General features: G+C 43.3%; 1 protein-coding gene across 2 annotated transcripts in view; it reads left to right on the top strand.

Moving 5' to 3' along the window:
* The first annotated feature begins 4,921 nt into the window (after nucleotides 1-4,921).
* Nucleotides 4,922-13,454, top strand: part of IL1RAPL1 (interleukin 1 receptor accessory protein like 1) — a 687,022-nt gene continuing 678,489 nt past the window's right edge. The window contains exon 1 of one of the 2 annotated variants that reach the window (XM_071430366.1): nucleotides 4,922-5,351. The gene's annotated coding sequence lies outside the window, so the exon portion shown is untranslated. Of the gene's footprint in view, nucleotides 5,504-13,454 lie in introns of both variants that reach the window. The other variant, XM_071430365.1, reaches the window with a different exon arrangement.

Raw genomic sequence — 13,454 nt, 5'->3', positions numbered from 1 at the left:
TATATTTATATTTTTATACATATACATATAGATATGCAAATTTTATTTTCTTTAATCATTAAAATTCAATGAAGTGCATGTGTCAAAGTAGTAACAAGATATTTAGCTTTTATGCAACGTCACTTTTCATCCATAGGTTCTGCAATGCTTTGCTCAGGCCACCTACAGCTGATGAGTGCCTGACAAAGAAGGTTTGTCTGAGCAGCAAGGCCCTGGCAGAGCTGGGACCACATAGCCTGGGCTGTCTGACACGCTCTGCACAAAGCTGCCAAATTAGTCACACAAAAATGGCACCAACAAGAAAAGCATGGTGCAACTGTAGCATTTGGGACAACACAGCTCAGCTATCAGCACAGCATGCTGTACCTAGGGAAAGGTGCATGTTTTTGTGGTGGGTTGGCACCCACCCACCAAAGCCTCTCTATTGCTCCCCTCCACTGACCTTGGTGTCTGCAGAGCTGCTCCTCTCACCTGTTCTCACCCTGCTCTTCTGTGATTACAGCTGCACAGTAACTTGTTTTTTTTCTTCTTCTCAAACAGGTTATCCCAGAGGTGTTCCCACCATTCCTGATGGGCTCAGCCTTGGCCAGCAGTGGGTCCATCCTGGAGTTGGCATTGGCTCTGCTGGACATGAAGGAAGCTTCCGGCAGCTTCTCACCCCTGTAGCTCTTTCCCCTGCTACCAAAATCTGACCATGCAAACCCAACAGTGGCTCAGGAAAAGAAAAATATAATTGCAATTAAAACTATAAGCAAGAATTTTTGTGATTAAATCTCTTCATTATTAGATGAGTATTATTCCCTGACTAGATATGTGCTCGTTAGAGTCAGGCTCCTCTGTAAAGGAAATTGCTTTCAAAATTTTCACATGACACAGAATTAGGGATTATTCTTTCTAAAATATCTTCTTTCTTGAACACTCTTGCCTAGACTTATGAAAAGAATATGTATGGTAGTAAGTAAGGTACAATATATAAAGCACTCAACAAATAAAACGCAATTATATATACTGTAAAATATACAAAATTTAAAAAGATAAAACATACACAAGAACTCAAGAACTAGGAAGTTAATCACATAGCATATTTCAGGTTTTCCTTTGTTCATCTCTGAAGCATTCAAGACTACTTAGTCTGCCAGAAGTGGACAAAAGGGAACCTACTTCTAATAAGATCAATGCAATTGTGTTTTGAAAAGGGGAAAAGAAAAAAGCTAGGCAAAATGCTGATCTTTTTTCTTTACTGAAACTGTTTAGTGATTAGATTGAGGATGTAGTTTACATGACCAAAGGGCTCAGAAGCAGATTTTTACATGAGCAGGGGTTCTGTTTGGTGTTTTTAGTGGGGGAGTGAAGGCATATTTTGGAAACTGTGATTTCATTACTTTTTAAATCTAAAAATCTATGCTTGTTTTCCATGCTGTCAGATTCATATCATGTCATAGTTCTATTGTGTATGCACACTCAGCAAGAGAATGTGCAAGTGCTGGTGTTTTGTGTTACCCTGTTTCTCCCTGCATTTGCTAAGAAGTGGAAAATAAATACTCAAATGGAAACAATATTTACTACCTAAAATCCACAGGAAGGTAGCAAGAAATCAAGACCTGTCAGTCTTTGGGTCCTCTGGACAGATTTGCTGGCAGAGTATGCATGAGGCCATGATGTTTTGTAAAACCCCTGGCAGCTAAGGGGGTTGTGGATATCAGCTCTTGGGCAGTACCCATTCAAGCAGATTGGATTTACCAAGAGCATTCTGCATGAAGTTAACGTTCTTCAGACCCATAAACTCTTGTCAGCCCTTTCATTTTAGATATGTATTACTTTTAGAAAAGGAAGCTTACTTTGACTGCACTGTTTCACTTAATACACACCAAATGTGATGGTCCTCTTAAGGAAACACAATATAAGAGGATGTGGTTTGTGCTTCTTCCTTTTTTCAAGGGACACAAAGCATCAAGATCACACATATGGTTCAGGTACAAGATACACTACTCATTCTTATTAAACATTTCAGCATGCATTGAATGCCGTGGAATTAAAACAGACAAGATTATGCTCTTCTCTTTGGTGAAATTTCTTGAAAACACAAGTCATGATGAGGACAAAGGAGATCCCCTTCTATATTATAAAAACCATACCTATTAAGGGAGGATGAAGTCAATTAGAGATTAAGTATGTGGCTGAGAAAAAAAAATTAAATTTAAAATCTCTTATGCTTGTATCCATACAACTGCATTGCTCTTCATAGCAATTCAGTAACTGAGAAGTGAACAGAATCTAGTTTCTTTAACCCTGGGATAAATTTAACAAGAACACAGGTGGTTTGTATTCTGCACATGTGAATGGTCTACAGCTTTTCTTTGTTATTAGTCTGGTTTCAGCCATTTTAGCAATTCCATTGTATTTTGTTCACAGCTTTTGGCTTCCACCCTTTTTCATTTTCCGTTTCTTCTGCCAGACACTTAATCAGCCTCTCTGGGAACTTATATAGCTCCCATGACCACTGTGTAAGAACACCTAACAAACATTAATGCCTTTTTATCTTCACTGCACCCTTATGAGTAGGAACAGTGTTAATTCACCTTATACAGAGAAGGAACAAAAGGATGGAGACATTAAATGACTTGGCTATCAGAGGAAGAGTAATCTGTAAAGCGTCAGGAACTGAAGGTAAATGGTTAGGTCTAGCCCAAGCACCTCCTTCCTACTCTCTGCCCTTTGCAGACTATGAGCAGCCTCAAGCATCTGTCGCTCTGTCAAGGCACAAGGGAGACTCTTGGAATTCCCGTGATGGAGGTGCCTGTGCTGGGAGTCTGTTGTCACATCCCCATGGTGAGAAAGCAGCTCTCCCAAAGGATAATGGTGAGAATCAAAGTTGGGAACCCCTCTGTCTTTCCCTCTCACTCTGTCAAACAGCTAGGATGCCCAGCCTTCTAAATCAAGCACCCAAACCTGCTCTCTAAAGTATATGGTATGAGTCACTTAGCTAACATAAAATGTCCTATACTGATCCACAAAGAGAATCCCATAAAGTTTCTCATGTCTCTTTTACCTGCCCACGCATATGGATCACTCATCATAGTAGTAGCTGAATGCATGGTTTAACCAGTCACATTAATTGTTTTGTTTTAACATTGGATTTTGACTTCTGGTTCCTGCACTCATTTGTAGTTTCATCTATTTTTTTATCTGACATAAAGAACGCCATTCTGTTATAAGGCGAGGTGGGGTGGGGTGTGAGCAAGTTCCACAAATTCTGCAACAGCTCCCACCCCTCCTGCAACCCACTGACTCTGCATGGCATGTTATCTGCCTATCGATAATCCTTTATCATATTCCATAATAAAATCATATTCTTCCATGGGCTGCTTTTTCTTTTCTCCTATCTCAAGATATTGGGGGTTTAATAACTGCAGCAGTTTGGATTCCTCTCTGTGACCCTACAAGGAGCCAGGATGGATGAAGAGGTAAGTAAACATTGCATAGTCTCTTTGTCCCAGTTTTGGAGAGTTTTACAAAGAAATAAACAGATACGTAACTGTACACATTTATCTCACATTGCTCAGCTATTTCCTGCTCCTCCACACTCCCACCCCATACAATGGCTTATAAGAGTTCAAAATGCCTCCCATCCGACCCTGTACCTATGCACAGGCAACTCTTATCTCTTCCCTGTGTGTGTGCACCTGGAAGGTAAATGCAATGGAAGAAGGGGTGCCTACTTCCCTGCACATTTGTGCAGGAATGGGAACAAATGTATTGAGGGGAGTGTCAGAATTTGAGTTATGTTTTACAGAACATTTGTTTAGTATAATAAACATCCGCAAATGACTATTTATTTCATGAAGTAATTAACATTCCTAATTAGATGCACCTTGCAGCTGCTGTTAATCTTAATTGGCAATAATGCAGTTACATTTTGATACATATCTTCAGAGGAGTTGAAGAAGAGAAGGAAAAAAAAAATAAAGACAAAAATCTGAAGGGAAGGAAATAAAACTGTTCCCACACAGTTCAGAGAGTTCGCACAAAGAAGATCCCATGGCAACAGCGAGGCCCACAGTTTGCCTTATAAAAATCCAAGAATAGATAATGTATCATCTCTCCTAAAACACTTCGCTTGGGAAACCGGAGGGGAAGAGGGGGGAGAAAAATAAAATGAAGCGCAGGAGGTGAAGCGAAGCCGGCTGACCCCCGCGCGCGTTGCGCGTCCGGCGCTCCCCTCCCGGCCGTGCCCCCGCCGCTGCCCCGGCGGAGCGGAGCCGAGCGGAGCCGAGCGGAGCGGCCCCGGCGCTGCGGGCCGAGGCGGCGCGGGGAGGCGGGCGGCGCCGGGGCGGAGGGAGACAAGAGAAGGAGGGAGGCCCCGCTCGCCAGGAGTTTCTCCAGGATCCCTTCGGAAGGGCCCTCCCCGGCGGCTCCCCCCGCAGCGCGGCGAGTGCGGCGCTGTCCATCGGGTGGCAGTGCCGGCCCCTTCCTGCCGGCCCGGCGGAGGGCGCGTTCCGCCGAGCGAGCGAGCGAGCGAGCCCGTCTCGTAGGAACACAGGGATCGTTCATGCACTGCAGTTTCTCTCGCCTCTCTCCCTCCCTCTCTTCCTCTGCTCCCGAGGATATTTTGGGTGGATTGTGGTTATCAATCAAGACCTCCTCTTCTTCTTTGCTGATTACTTGTCATTTTCACCGGGGATTAGTATCGTTCGGGGCAAGCGGACAACTGATTTTTTTTTTCCTTTCTTCTTTTCCATTTGGAGAATTTCCCCCAAAACCCCCCCCCCTCCTTTTTCTATTTTTTTCCTTCCTTTTTTTTTTTTTTTTTTTTTTTTTTTTGGCGCTGCGGTGCGGGTGCTAGGACCCGTCAGGCACCCTCCCCCGGCCCCCCCCCCCCCCCCCCCCCTCCGGAGCGTTTTCCCCACATTCGCCCAGCACCAGGAAAGGAACCCAGGAACCCCCTCCGGATCGTCGATCGCCGGATACTTGTGCGGGCAGCCGGGATCCGGCGCGCTGGGCGCGGAGCTGCCCGCGGGCGGCGCGGGGGCCCCAGGCCGGCCGCCCCCTTCCCCCCGCCCCCCCTCGCCGCACCTGGATGGTACCTCCCGCCGGCGACGCGGGCACTTTCTGAACTAGGAAGGAAGGGGCGACTCGGGGGGGGTGGGGGGCGCCGAAGTCTGTATGGAATTACCTGCGCCCCCGGCGGAGCTGGCAGCGGTGGATGGATGGGCGCCGCGTCCGCGGCACTCGCGGCCAGCTGAGCCCCAGGAGTAAACACGGGGCTCCTCCGGCCGAGTGCGCAGTGTGGTGACCGGCACTCGCCTCGCTGACTGATCGCACCGGAGGAATATTTCGGGAGACTCCTGTGGGTAAGGTCATTTTATCCAGGCAAAAGCCCGGCATTGCTAAACTTGGTGGCGGGTGACTGAAATGGGCACTTTCGGGATTGCTGCATTACCCTGATGCGAGGGGCTCCAGCCGCTATTGGCAGTTGAGTGGAATAACTGCAGTGGGTCTTCTGGTGAGTGCTTTTTGCGATAAATTAAAAAAAAAAAAATCTCCTCCCTCTGTATTTATGCATCCTCTGGATTTAGGAGAGTACTGTAAGAGCAAGGAATCTTTAATTTTCCCTCTTTTTATTTTTTTTATTTCCCTGGTTGTAATATATTTGACTGGAAAGGTTATGTGACAGCTAAGAAGCTCTCTGTGATGGAATCTAATTAATAGGAGATCGGATCCCATCCTCTGGTTGAAAAGATGTTTCCAACTCTGTGCAGCGTTCTGCTGCATTTCATAGCTGCAATGGAGGTAGAGAAAATCTGCTTTTCAAGTTGTTAAACTTTAAGGTGGTGATCCTTATTGATCGTGGTACAGTGCACTGGTGCTAAAGGGGTTAAATGCCATTGGTAATTTGGGATTACAACTGTTCCTGTAAATCCTGCAAGGAAATTATAAACTGAGAGGTGCTAAGGACAGAATCCCCTCAGTTTCATAGTAGAGAAAGACCATAAATGTCACTAGCCTGAAAATATCTCATCCAGCTGCTCTTACAAAATATCTTTTTTACCCAATAACTTACCTACTGAAATCTCAGACCACGTGTATGGGAGTTGGAAGATGTGCAAACAGAGATGCTATCTTCGGTATTTCATACATACATGCATCTGGCTGAGGGACTGTGTGGGAATTCATTCCTGTTACTTGTGGTGTGAAACGAGACGAGAGAAAAAGGAAAGATCATCTTCTTAAGAACAGAAGCGAGTGAGGGAAGCACTTCAGCCTTTAAAGATTTAAAGGGATCCGAGCAATGCACATTGGTAATCTCTCTCTGCAAAATCAGTTCTGATAAGAGGGAATGGGGGAAGGTTGAGGGAATCGATAGTGATGACGTTGTGCAGTGCAATGCACTGCAATGCTAAAGTTACATAGTGTGTGCGAAAATATGTACCCTTATGTACTGCTGGTGAGTTCATGCATAATGGATGGAAGAAGATATGCAGATCTGTCTGTAGGAAGATGGATGTATTTGTGCAAAGACGGTGATTATGTAACTTGATTACATCAGTGGCATCAGTCGCCGATAGTGGAATAATATTCTCCTATAGCGTATCGATCACTTGGCTTAACTTTGTAGCGCTCCCGGCAGCGAGGGATGGAGACCTGGGCAGAGGAGGGGAGATCCTTGCTCAGCTCCTGACAAGGGGTTTGCCTCTTGCAGGCTGCCTTTTGCATCAGCGTGCTGCTGGCGGAGTTTCCCCGGGACAGGGAGTTCACGGAGGACGAGGAGGAGGAGGAGGAGGCTGCCGAGGGCTGGTTCAGCCACACCCGGGAGAGGCTCCCGAGGAGCCCCGGCCAGGCTGCACAATGGTCCCATTGAGCGGCCCCGGCTCCTTCGCAAGGTCACACCGCAACCTGGGACTTGGGTGCATGGCAACAGCTGAGCGGAGGAGGAACAAAACCGAAATTAAAATTGATCCTCCTCTTCTTCCTCCTCCTCCTCTCCCCGGCCGTCGCCTGGCTCCTTGCACGGCGTTCTGCTGACCCTCAGTGCTCCAGGCAGAGCCGGTGCCGCTCGGCCGGGCGTGCGCGGCGCCCAGCACCGCCAGCGCTGTGTGCTGAGTCTCTCTCGGTGCGAGCAGCGACTGCTCGCAGCTTTGGCAGGGTGCTGCTCCACTGTGTCACAATACAGCGTGACTGACGTGGGGAAAAAGTATTGTCAGATACAGCAGCTTCATACACCTGTTACATTGACAGGAACACAAAAGGTGGTCCCTTAACGCATTTCAGGCGGCTTAGAAGTGAGTGGGTGAAGAGCAAAGGTGTAACAGGAGTCCCATTGGTTTAACTCAGACTTTTTTAGCAAATTGTCCTCAAAGATAGCAGTATCAGGATATGCCTTAATGCCCCTTTTAGAATCCTGAATCACTTTTCCTATCTGTTCAGGGGGAGGAGGGGGAAGAGCACTCCTTGAAGATAGATAAGCTCACAAAGGCACTGCTGAGGGCCCATACCTCTAACACATGCATTTTCTGAAAAATGTAAGCCTGATGAAATCTTAACTCAGCTGAAATGAGTGATCTTATCATCACTGACCTGTGTCCTTCCCCACTTCACTCTGAATCCATTCCAGCAAAATGTCACTAAAATACTTTTCAGTTAAGAAGAGGTGAGGGCAGAGTGGGTTTTACATCTTTTGATAAACATGATCTTCACATACCTACTAGATTTAATGCACTATCAAACTCACAGTAATTTTACCCTACAGCAGCCTGAAAAATCATTTTTTCCTGCTTGCCTGAAAACATAAGTATTTTAAAGTACATTCACTATTAGTTCATAACTATATTCATATTTCTGGAGGATAGGTCTGGGCAAGCACTAAAATATCCTGCTAATGCAGTTTAGAGTTTGACATTCATAGAGTATACTGAGTAAATTGAGAAAAAAAGGATATGAAGTTAACTCTGTTTCCATCCTTCAGGGGTCAGAATAACACTATGGCAACTCCTATGCATTGCTACAGCTCTTATAATTTTCAGAAATGTCCATTGCATAGTCTCCCCCACAGAGAATTACAGGCATGCTCTTTCCACTGATTGCTTACAAGACCCCTTGTGACACACAGGTCACATACCTGTAACCACCCATCTCAAAGGAGAGCACAATTGTCTCCAGAAGGTGTTATAAAACTGGTGCTGTAGAGGAGTAGGCACTGACAGTGTGGGAATTTATCACATGGTACATGTAAAGTGGCATGCAGCATGCAAGGATTTGCAAATTCAGGACAATAGAGAATGGTAAGCAACCAAGTTTTATTTATAGATTAATTTTATTGTTGTAGTTAGCCATGCCCACTTGGTAAAAATAGAGGGTTTCAGCTCCAATGCAATATCTCTTCAGTTTGCACCAAATATAGCTTTTTTGAGAGGAAACTTTCCTTGCTGAAGTAAAGCTGTAAATCACTCGGACAAATGAAGAGAAAATGTGAAGAGAAATATTTACATAAAACATTCCCAGGCTCCAAATCTCAGACCACTGAAAGCAGTGAGATTTTGGCCACCCACTCCTCGCTATTGCTGGAGAGCTGGCTTTTAAAGAAAACAGCAGTGCATGAAGAATAATCTCAATGCCTTCCTCTGACAGAGCAGGCTTCTGGCTGTCATTGTCATAGAAAACAGTAGACTTGTTTTACTGCTGATAGGAAAATTTGAAACAGGGCAGATATTAATGAAACTTTTTTACTGTTCAGTGATATTCTTGTAATGCATTCAGAGTACTTTCTGTGGCCATTATGTTGAACCCATGTGTTAGGAAAAAAACCAAAAAAATGGATAATCATCTGAGGCTTTCCTTCAGTGTATTTGCACTTACAGAGAAGTGTTTGAATATACTTCTGTGTTTCATAACAGCTGTGATATTTAGCGGCTGGGAATCTTTTTATTTTTATAGTTCACACTGCATGATAATATATGGCAATTGAAACATGAAGCTCTGATTAATATGATTAAAAAGTAGCAACTTATCTAGTGGTGCTGAAGTTGTAAAGTTTAATTATAGAAGCACCATTTGCACAGCTATAGGTAAGGTTGTGTCAGCATTTCTATTATAAACCTCTATCCTGTTTCCATCCCTTGTGTCAGGGGGTCCATGAAATATGAAGAATTCAAAGTCTCTCATCATAGAGATTATGATGCTGTTTAGGTTACTGTTGTGGCCTGTCAGGTCAGTAATCCATGTGTTTCTTTAAGTCTTTATATGAATATCTACAGCAGCACCAAAGCAGCCATTATGCTCTATCAATTCAAGTATATTCTTCTATTTTAAATGTAATTAAATTTGCAATGATGGACCACAGTGACTTAGTGACTCAGGAGGGAGCATTTAACATATCATTTTTTTATGCACTTTCATGAAGTTTTCATACTCCTAAAACAAAAACAGATTAAATGCAGCAATTAATTCTTTTTGTGACAGCTTAAAATTAATTTGCATTTAGGTGAAAACTCTTTTGGGGGGCGGGGAGGAAGGAGAGAATGATGAAGATGAGAATTTGTGGGTTTTGAATGTTAATATTCAAGCTTTGCAGATTCCCCTGAGGTAGTCACATATGGAACTCCATCCTGCAGAAGGGGAAAGTACTGTGTCATTTGTCACAGCTCTGTAAGACCTGGGCAAGGAAATCAGGTAGTGCTGGCTCTCTGTTTTAACATTGAGCACTCAGTTTTTCTAGGTCTCACTGTACCTGTGTATTATAGGCACTCCTGGGTCAGTTCATGGTATTACACAGCACACTATTTATGCCTCAATAACTGGGTCTGAATAAACGAACCAAGGGCATCACTCAGTCTTACTGCTGTATGTGCTTTAAAGTTTCATGTTTGTAGGAACAGCACACAGGACATAAGGATAATCCTTAAACAGTTGTAGCATCAGCTGCAGCATTTACTCACAAAGATTTTTCAATTGGGAATGAAGGAAAAGAAAGGGAGAACATGAAAACATTTAGATTTTTGCCACTGCAGTAGATATTGTTTCCATTTTATTTTTTACTTCTGGGAATAATTTAGGAAATTCTCAGTGTAGCTTACAAAATGAACTACAGAAAGCTAATTCATGTGTTGAGAAGACCAATACCATCTATACAAATCTATACAATCAGCAGGCAGACAAGGGGTAGTGGTGTCAGAAAGTTTTCTGTTCTCTGGTCCTTTACAGCTGACCATGGTGAATAGAGCATTGTGAAAGAGGAAGAAGATGGAGACTGCAGAATGGGTTAATAAAAGGGGAAGCAAAAAAGCTTGTAAATGTACAGTGGTGAAGTATCTTCTCTATCTTGAGATGTAATATATTTCTGTATTCCTCTTGTCTGTTCTTTACTAGGGATACCCAGCTGCTTAAAGTTATTGCAGTTCCCAACGCCCACTGGTCTTTTTTTTTTTTTTTGAAAATCCTTAAAATCTTCAGTGCAAGGGCCATCAACTTTTTGTTTTCATGTTTTCATTCCTGTTTCCAGTCACCCAATGAGATGGTGATCTCTCAGTTGAGGTAACTTGAGGTCTTTCTCCACAAAATAATAAATTAATGTCAGGAACATGAGAGAAGGAATGTTTTCTGTTAGATGAAAAGACTGAAAAGGCCTATAATTTTAGAAAAGGCTGATAATTTGCAGAAATCATACTTTGTTCTGACAAAGTACATACTTTGAATTTCCAACTAGGATTTCACAGTACTCTTACAAGACTGACACCCAGGTAGTGCAGCTGCTCTGCTTGGAGTGTCAGTAGCAATTTCTTTTCAATCCCAACCAAAAGTTTAGACTGTTTCAGGGAAAATGAAGTCATAGTGATGTGCATCCATTGTCATGTGCAGGGAAAGGCTGGTTAGGAGTGGGCTTAACCACTCTGAATTCCCAGTGGGCTTAACCAGCTCTGACCTGTCTGAGTTCCCAGACCATTTGCATCTGACTGAGGATTGCTGTGCCTGAATGGTGTAAGGAACCTGCAAGTACATCTGTGCCCTGCCTACATCCATTTGACAGTGCACCTTTACTGGATTTGACTCTGAGCTCAGATCATATGCCTCAGGGATAATTCCTACACCAAGATCTGTTGGTATGATGGAAACCTTGGGATAGAGCCACAATGTCTGCATAGGAATGTGTTTGGCCAGGATGCTTTTGTGTGGCACTGATCCCTGGCAGCAATTTTAGCCCTGTGTCTGTCAGGCTGCTGCTCAGTGCTCAGAATTTCAGGATGGCAGCACTGCACAGCTGTTACCATACAGCACCTTGGCATTCTGCATCTTCAATTTTCCTTTAATGCTTTCTGTCTCTTCCCACATTAAAACTTTTTTCTCCCACCCCCCTCCCCTCCCCCCCCAAACTTTTTGCTTATTTTAGAGTAATGTAACTGGAAATGCATGGCATTTCCTTTCCAGCAAGTTGTGACTGTGATGGAGATACGTATGCTTGTGTACCTATCTGTCACTAAGATTTGTGTTCAGTATACACAGAGTTTTTTTTAATTCAACATCTCTTACAGAACAGACAGGGCCTGTGAACTTTCTCTTAGACATTTCTTTGGGGGATCCCATAGCTGAAAGTGGTGTGCTTACACCAATGTTAAATCAGGTTGGCTGATTGGCACTATCTCTCTGCACATACATATATATTTAGTTATCATAGAATCAATAGAATATGCTGAGTTGAAAGAGACCCATCAGGATCATTGAGTCCAACTCATTGTCCCTGCACAGGACACCCCAAGAGTCACACCATGTGTCTGAGAACATTGTCCAAATGCTTTTTGGTCTCAGTCAGGCTTGGAGCTGTGACCACTTCCCTGAGGAGCCTGTTCCAGTGCCTGACCACCCTCTGGGTGAAAAATGTTTTCCTGATATCCAACCTAAACTTCCCTTTACATAGCTTCAGGCCATTTCCTTGAGTCCTGTCACTGGTCATGAGAGTAAAGAGATCATCACTGTCACCTCCACTTCCCCTCAGGAGGAAGCTGTGACTGCAGTGAGGTCTCCCCTCAGTCTCCTCCTGGCTGAACAAGACCAAGTGCCCTCAGCCCCTCCTCATAAGGTTTCCCCTTCTGTAAACCTCATAAGGTTTACCCTTCACCACCCTTGTATCCCTACCTTGGAGGCTCTCTAATACCTTAATGTACACTTTCAGGGATCATTTCTGTAGCTGGTCACTAGAGGAGAGTTATGTACCTGTACACATGCACAAATACAGGTACCTATGTGTGCCTGTGCATGCACATGCCTTTGCCTGTGCACTCACTCCTACACCCAAAGGAAGGCCGAGAGCGAGCCATGAAGAGGAAATACTGGAGTTATTCTTTATGCTAAATGAAGGAAAACAAGCATCATTCAAACAAGCCATGAGACAGTAGCTGGTTTTTAGGGTTGATTTAGTATTTATTTTTTAATGATCTGTAAATGCAGCACATTTGAAGACAACACAAATATATTTTGGAATATCAAAGCAGACACATACTTTGAAAGGACTATCGAAGGGCTATTTGGTATCAAATGTAATTTTAGAAATCTACATGGTAAAACTTTGAAAGATACAATCTAAATGTTTCCTGTATATCTCTCCTAACAGAACCGGATACCATCAAAAATCTTGCCCCTTGTTGTGAAGAAGCTCAGCCCAGGGTATTTTCTCAATTCATAGTAGAAGAAAGTATTATATGTATCATAAAAGAAATATAAGACTTTGTGTAGTATTTCCTGTATAATGCTTAGGAACTCTTCACTGTCATTCTCAGTATGAATAATCCATCTGCCTTTGGTAACTTCTTATCCAGAAACCTATTAAGTAGGAAGAAAAGACCAGAGGAAAAAAAACAAAGAAGTCTTCCATATGAAAAGATTCCCATGTGAAGAAAGAGGTGAAGGTTTTATTTATTCAAAAAAAAGAAGATACAGTATGGAAGAACAAATGATGCAGGGAATATTGAAGGCTATGGAAAGATACATTGGCTTATCTTATATATTGTTTTCCTGAAAACCAGTAAAATTTAATTGTGGAAAATGTAAAATGAGTTAAGGAAAACACTCCTTTACATAGTTCATTCAAATCCTTTGTTTCATATGGACAAGGATACACTGAAGAGAAAGCTCTAATAGAACAGAGCAGCTAGATAAAGACAAAGTTTTGAAGTGTTGCATTGTAATAGATACCTAGGTAAGAAGATTATCAGGCTGTGTAACAGAGGGCTCTCACCTTGTGTACCCCAGTTGTGGTGTAGTCAGTGGATGTATTTGTCTGTAATTTCTGAAGTGTTAAAGGGGGCTTCTTCCAAAGGATTTCTTATTGGCTTCCCTTGGAGGTCTCCTGTCTGAGATGGACTGTGCGTTCTGGAGGCCACAGTTCTTCACTCTCTGTTCATTTTACAAACCCGGCAATTGTAGTACTGCTTAATAAAGATTTATTAATGTTGACTGAACAGCCTAAT

This window comes from Agelaius tricolor, unplaced genomic scaffold, assembly GCF_023055355.1.
Source record: "Agelaius tricolor isolate 1412-34295 unplaced genomic scaffold, bAgeTri1.0.p SCAF_7, whole genome shotgun sequence".
In the NCBI taxonomy this organism is placed as follows: Eukaryota; Metazoa; Chordata; class Aves; order Passeriformes; family Icteridae; genus Agelaius; species Agelaius tricolor.
The sequence above is the reverse complement of the archived record's forward strand: the minus strand, read 5'-3'. Positions and strand labels throughout refer to the sequence as shown.